Source organism: Lissotriton helveticus, chromosome 8 (assembly GCF_964261635.1).
Source record: "Lissotriton helveticus chromosome 8, aLisHel1.1, whole genome shotgun sequence".
In the NCBI taxonomy this organism is placed as follows: domain Eukaryota; kingdom Metazoa; phylum Chordata; class Amphibia; order Caudata; family Salamandridae; genus Lissotriton; species Lissotriton helveticus.
The window spans coordinates 1,539,307,969-1,539,315,468 of record NC_136069.1 but is presented as its reverse complement, the minus strand read 5'-3'; positions in this window follow the sequence as shown (position 1 = coordinate 1,539,315,468).

Below are 7,500 nucleotides of genomic sequence, written 5' to 3'. Positions count from 1 at the left end.
CGAGACCTTGAGGGACCGGCCATCTTCAAGACTGCACGACTTCTGAACAGCAAGCCCGCCGAGTGAATTCCTGGTGAGTGCTTTGGGGCCCGAGAAGCCCCCACCCTGAGCAGCTCCAGCACCGAAGAGCAGCCCCCCAGTATCTCCACGATCTGCGTGGGGCCCTTCTGCTTTTTGCTGCTCACCGCGTTGTTTGGCTACTAGCCCGCTGGCTTGTGGCCTTCCTGACGACGCCCGACGACATTTCTGCTGCTGGTCTGGTTGCTCCAGACTGGCCCTTGCTCCCTTCCAAAGGAGGAGCACCCCGGACCCTCCTGGTCCCCTCAAGACGCCATTTTGAGTCCACCGCGTGGGCTTGAATTAGCCAAGGCTTGTTGCCCAATCCTGGGTAACTTTGACGCCAACGACTTCATCCATCGTGGGACAGCTCGCACCTCCATCCTGGTCGCCGACAACGCCTCCTGGTCCGAGAGACTGCAGAGCCCAGCAGCGCCCACTCACCTGACTGCGGTGACTTCGCCCGGTGCCATCCTGGTGCCCACTTAATCACTGGCTAGTGATTCAAGAACTTGGTCCCCTCTGCTTTCAGGTTTCTTCTTCCTTGATCCAGGCTTGGATCCATCGAACTTTTCTTCACTGGTCGCCTGCCAGCAACTTCTTCCTTCCAGGCTCCTGGTCCGGCAACGAGATCCCCGACGTCTTTTCAGACCTATGCAGCTGCAGCCCCTGGGCTAGGTAACTTCGGCACTCCGGTGTCCCAGCATAGCCTCACTATCCAAGGGTCAGGATCCACTGTCGTTTTCTCCCTACCAGGTCGGGTTCGCCCGTGAACACTAACTTTGTGAATTCTAGCTTCCATAGACTTTGTCCCGCATCCCGCGTGAGAGTGCACACTCTGCACCCGAGTCCCCTAGGTCTCCTAGTAGTAATCTAACGATTCCCTAGTCCAGTCCTAGCGATTCCAAAGCCTATTAGAACTGTTTTTTACCTGCTAGTAATTCGCATTCCACTTTTAGCGTATATGGTTTTTCGTGCCCCTCGGGCATTTGTGTAACGTGCTAACTTAAAAAGTATTTTCGTAAGAGTTTTGTTGTGTGCTTAGCTCCCTGTCTCATAAAGAGCCAGGGTAGTCTTGTTATAAATAAATACACTGTTTATTTTCATAACAACTTGTGTGGTGTCCTGTCACTGGGTGTTCAAGGGGTAATGTGATGGTAAAACAGCTGGCTTAACACGCCCTCTAGAGTCTTAGCCTTAGACTGCTCGTATCCATGCTACTAGGATAGCTGGTCTATAAGGTTGACTTACAACCAATCATCAATAAGGGTTGTTTGGACTGATATATAGTGATCACGAGAATAGTGAGCACTGCACATCAGGCCAACTTCTCACATTGGTGAGCAGCGGTTGGGATTTGAGCTTGCTGTTGTTTTACCACACATGCCCTAAGAATATCTTGTGAAAGATCACATAAGTACTAAAGGTACATATAACTTAGCTTAGAATACTCTGAGTTCTACTGAACCAGCTGCTGTAGCTCCTAGGGCCTAGCACACCCTAAGCTACAACTCTAGCAAGGGATCAGTAGGCAAACATATAGTGTAGGTAAGTGCACCACTTACACCTCACTAGAAAAGCATGTCGACTCAGGAGGACTCTACTGAGACTCCCCTGGTCAGTGTTGACCCTCCACAGGTCACTTCAAGATATGCAGCTCTCAGCTTTCATGAGATGAGACAGATCTGTGTCTCCAGAAAACTGAAGCAGGGGTCTAACCCCACCACTTCCTTTCTGATAGGTCTCCTAGAGACATATGATGCCAGAAAGCTTTCTCAGTTACATGAGAACATGCCAGCCTTAGAGGGAACCTCTGGGGATCCAGATCTCCACAACACTGATTCAGCAGTTGAGGAGGAGGATCAGGAGGTACTCTCTGGGGATGAGGTAGACAAGGGTCTTGAGGTAGTCAGAAGGCTAACTAGGACCAACTTAGACTTGCTTGGGCTAGGATCTGGGGGCCCCCCAGTACTAACCCGAAGTGGGCCTAACCTTGGAGTTAGGAGAGATAGATCTCTTTCTAGGGACTCCAATAGATCTCTGCACTCTAATGCCTCTTCTCAGGGGAGAAGGAATCCTCCACAGAGGAGATTTACTTCCCCTCAGAGAAAGGAGCATGAGGCTAGGATGAGACAAGCTGAACTGAGGATTGAAAGGGAAGAAATTGCCCTGGCCAAAGAGAAGCTTGCCCTGGCAAGAGAGCAGCAGATGAGTGGGCTAGCTCCCACTGGTGGCAGCAATCTCCCAAGAGATAGAGAGAAGGGTTTAGATACTAAACACCTGACTAAAATAGTGCCCCCCTTTAAGCAAGGGGATGATATCCAGAAATGGATGGCTGCTCTGGAGAGGGCCTGCACTGTGCAGGGCATTCCCCAGAGTCAGTGGGCAGCTATACTGTGGCTCTCCTTTGATGGTAAAGGTAGAGATAAGCTCCTCACTACAAGAGTGGAGGATGCTAACAATTACCAGGTCCTGAAGAATACACTGGTTGATGGGTTTGGTTTAACCACTGAGCAGTACAGGTTGCTGTTCAGAGACACCCAGAAAACTCAGTCTCAGGACTGGTCTGATTTTGTGGATTGTGCCACTAAGGCTTTGGAGGGCTGGTTGCTGGGTAGCAAGGTTACAGATTACACAGGATTGTATAATCTAATGATGAGAGAACACATTTTAAACAATTGTCAGAACCAGTTGCTGCACCAGCACCTTGTTGATTCAGATCTGACCTCTCCCCAAGAATTGGGAAAGAAGGCAGACAAATGGGTCAGGACAAGGATCAAGCAGAACCAGAACCAGAACCAGGGTGGTCAGAAGAAAGCAGACCAGAAGGGTAATGTTAAGAATGAGCAAAATGACCAGAAGTCTTCACCAGGTCCCCAACAAACCAAAGAGGGTGGGGGTCAGGCTTCCCAGAAGAAGAAGACTCAAGAAGGCCAGTCAAAAAGGTGGTGCCAGTACTGCAAAAGTAAATCTCACTGGTTTAGTGAGTGCACCAAAAGAGGAGGAGGACAAACTCCTGCCACTACAGCTCCTAAAGCAACTGCACCCCCTAGTACAGTCAGTAGTGGTAGTGTCACTCCCAAGGCATTAGTTGGGTTAACCTTGGGTACTGAGGGGTCTGACAACTTAGTTGGCACACTCACTCAGGCTGTCCTTGTCTGTACAGGGGATATGGATATGTCCCCTGAAATAAGTCCCAATACTTTGGGCAAATACAGGCAGACACCTTTGATTAATGGCAAAATGGCTCAGGCCTATAGGGACACTTGTGCCAGTGTCACCATGGTGACACCTAACTTTGTGGACCCTGGACAGATCATGCCAGGTACTGATTTCCTGGTGACCAATGCCAGCAATGTCACTACTAGTCATAGTGTGGCAATTGTGGCTTTCTCCTGGGGTGGAGTGAAGGGACAAAAGAAAGTTGTAGTCAGTTCAGACCTCCCAGTTGATTGTTTGTTGGGCAATGATTTGGAGTCATCACAATGGTCAGAAGTGGAGCAGAGGACTCACATGGAGATGTTAGGCTTGCCAGCACATGTGCTTGCTGTGACTAGGTCACAGGCCAGAAGATGCCCCACTGAACAGGTGCTGGATCCTGAAACTATGGACCAGACACCTCCCAAGAAGAAGAGCAGTAAGGGTAAGGCTTTGCCTTCCCCCTTGCCCCAGGTTGAGGATCAAGTCTCTGAGGAGGCTGATCTAGAAGAGCTGAGGGAAACTGAGCCTAAAGAGCTTGAACTTGATCAAGTTGAGTTTCTGGGCTCAGGGGGACCCTCCAGAGCAGACCTGGGGAAGGAACAGTTGAGCTGCCCTTCCCTTGAACCCCTCAGACAGCAGGCTGCTGCTGAGGCTGCAGGGAATGCCACAGGTGCCCACAGGGTATACTGGGAAGATGGACTCCTGTACTCTGAGTCAAGAGACCCCAAGCCTGGTGCAACCAGGAGGCTGGTCATCCCCTTGTCTCTGAGAGGTTTCCTTCTCACCTTGGCCCATGAGATTCCCCTTGCAGGTCATTTAGGTCAGACAAAGACTTGGGACAGGCTTGTCTCACACTTTCACTGGCCCCATATGAATGAGAATACCAAGGAGTTTTGTCGCTCATGTGTCACTTGCCAAGCCAGTGGTAAGTCAGGTGGCACAACAAAGGCCCCCCTCATACCACTACCTGTGGTGGGGGTTCCCTTTGAAAGAGTGGGGATTGACATTGTTGGTCCAATGGAACCCCAGACAGCATCAGGACACAAGTTTATACTGGTGGTGGTGGACCATGCCACCAGGTATCCTGAGGCTATTCCCCTTAGGACCACTACAGCCCCTGTAGTGGCAAGAGCCCTAGTTGGAGTGTTCTCCAGAGTGGGTTTCCCTAAGGAGGTCGTTTCTGACAGAGGTACAAACTTCATGTCAGGATATCTGACTGCCATGTGGAAAGAGTGTGGTGTGAACTACAAGTTCACCACACCCTATCATCCACAATGCAATGGGCTTGTTGAGAGATTCAACAGGACCCTGAAAGGGATGATTCATGGACTACCTGAACCTCTTAGGAGAAGATGGGATGTCCTGATCCCCCGCCTCTTGTTTGCTTACAGAGAGGTCCCCCAGAAGGGGGTTGGCTACAGCCCTTTTGAGCTTCTGTATGGGCATCCTGTAAGGGGACCCCTGTGTTTGGTGAAGGAAGGATGGGAGAGACCTCTCAAAAAGCCTGCAACCAACATAGTGGACTATGTACTTGGTCTCCGCTCCAGGATGGCTGAGTATATGGAAAAGGCATCTAAAAACCTTGAGGCCAGCCAGGAACTTCAAAAAGCTTGGCATGACCAAAAGGCTGTACTGACTGTGTACCAGCCAGGACAGAAGGTGTGGGTGCTGGAGCCAGTGGCCCCAGCAGCTCTGAAAGACAAATGGTCTGGGCCCCACACCATCATTGAGCAAAAGGGAGAGGTTACCTACTTGGCGGACCTTGGAACTCCCAGGAGCCCTCTCAGAGTGCTCCATGTTAACAGGCTCAAGGCATATGTTGACAGGAAGGACATGAGCTTGCTCATGGCCACAGATGAGGGACAGGAGGAAGAGAGTGACCCTCTCCCAGACCTGCTCACTCAGAATCCTGATGATGGGTCAGTTGATGGTGTTGTCTTTTGTGGCAGCCTCACTGAACATCAGCAACAGGATTGCAGGCAAGTCCTGCAATCCTTTCGACATATGTTCTCTCTGACACCCAGCCAAACTGATTGGTGTACCCATGATGTTGACACTGGAGACAGTCTGCCTGTCAAGAGTAAAATCTACAGACAGCCTGATCATGTTAGAGACTGCATCAAAACTGAAGTGCAGAAAATGTTGGAACTGGGAGTCATTGAGCCCTCAGATAGCCCTTGGGCTAGCCCAGTAGTTCTAGTGCCAAAGCCTCACACCCAGGGTGGTAAGAGAGAGATGAGGTTTTGCGTAGACTACAGAGGCCTCAATGCAGTCACTAAGACTGATGCCCACCCAATACCAAGAGCAGATGAGCTTATAGATAGATTGGCTTCTGCCAACTTCTTAAGCACATTTGATTTGACAGCTGGGTATTGGCAAATCAGGTTAGCTGAGGAAGCCAAACCCAAGACAGCATTTTCTACCCCTGGAGGGCATTATCAATTTGTGGTAATGCCCTTTGGACTGAAAAATGCACCTGCCACCTTCCAAAGGTTGGTGAAGCAAGTCCTCACTGGGCTGGATGACTTCTGTGCAGCTTATCTTGACGATATTGCTGTCTTTAGCTCCACCTGGGAGGATCACCTGGTCCACCTGAGGAAAGTGTTAGAGGCCCTGCAAAAGGCAGGCCTCACTATCAAGGCCACAAAGTGCCAGATAGGGCAGTCACAGGTTGTATACCTGGGCCACCTTGTAGGTGGAGGCCAGGTTCAGCCACTGGAGAGTAAGATACAGGCCATCAAGGACTGGACTCCTCCAATCACCCAGACTCAGGTTCGAGCTTTCTTGGGCCTGACTGGGTACTATAGGAAGTTTGTCAGAAATTATGGGTCCATAGTGACCCCCCTTAATGACCTGACAAGCAAAAAGATGCCAAAGAAAGTTCAGTGGACAGCAAGCTGTCAGAAAGCATTCAATGACCTAAAGCAGGCCATGTGCACAGCACCTATCCTCAAGAGTCCAGATTACTCCAAGCCATTCATTGTCCAAACAGATGCTTCTGAGTTGGGTGTGGGAGCTGTTCTGTCTCAACTGAATTTTGATGGTAATGATCAGCCTATTGCTTTCATTAGTAGAAGGTTGACACCCAGAGAGAAAAATTGGTCAGCTATTGAGAGGGAGGCCTTTGCTGTGGTCTGGGCCCTGAAGAAGCTGAGGGCCTACTTGTTTGGCACTCACTTCACCATTCAGACAGACCATAAGCCCCTCTTGTGGCTAAATCAGATGAAGGGTGAAAACCCCAAACTGCTTAGGTGGTCCATTTCCCTACAGGGGATGGATTTTACAGTGGAGCATAGACCTGGGACTGATCACAGCAATGCTGATGGGCTCTCCAGGTATTTCCACTTAGAGCAAGAAGACTCACCTGGTCAAGGTTAGTTTATTGTCCCAAAGTTTGGGGGGGGGGTCATGTAGGAGAGTAGGGTCTGCAATCCTATGATCACCCAGATTTTTGCTTTTTGCTGCACTGGTTTACGACTTTCCCTGGCTGTGGGCCTGCTAATCAGACCCACAGCCTAGCTGTTCTCTCTATCCAAATTGTACTCAGGTACTGAATTGGCACTGGGCCCTCTCCAAGTCCCTGTACCCAGGGCTGAGGTGCACCCAGAAGTCTCCCAGGGGCTGAAGCATGTATTGTGCCACCCCTGGATTGACTAACTAAAACTGACACAACTGGCTGCACGACAGCTGGGGCAAGGTGGTGTACTCACCCTTTGCTTTAGATATAGTATACCTATATCTAACCCTAAAATGGACACACAGATCTCCTATCAGTCACTCCTATGGCAGGCCTTAACAATCCTGAAGGCAGAGTGCTTGGAATCGTGTGAGATGGTGCTCTGGCATGAGCTGAGCCTGTCTGCGGCTTTCGGGATCTATCCCTTAGCCGTTTCCAGGATATCGCATACCATATACTCTTAAGTGCATTATAATCCTCGCGGTTATGTGCCAACTCTGGTATCGCTTTATCAAAACATGTCGAGTAAGGTGTCATACGAATTGGAATACTAACCCCTCGCCAATTCTGGCGACGGGGTTAGCATTCCACCCTACTAGAGGGACACGACATGCCTGTAACCTATAACCCGGTTAAAAGTCAGACAGAGCCTTAGCATCCACAAAATGGATGCTGCCACCGAGACACAAGTCTGCCCTCCTGCTGCTGGGAGTCCTCCCAGAGCAGGAGATAAGGACAAAGGGTTTCCTGCCAGGGGCGGTGCCAGCACCGTCCCAGACAGGGTT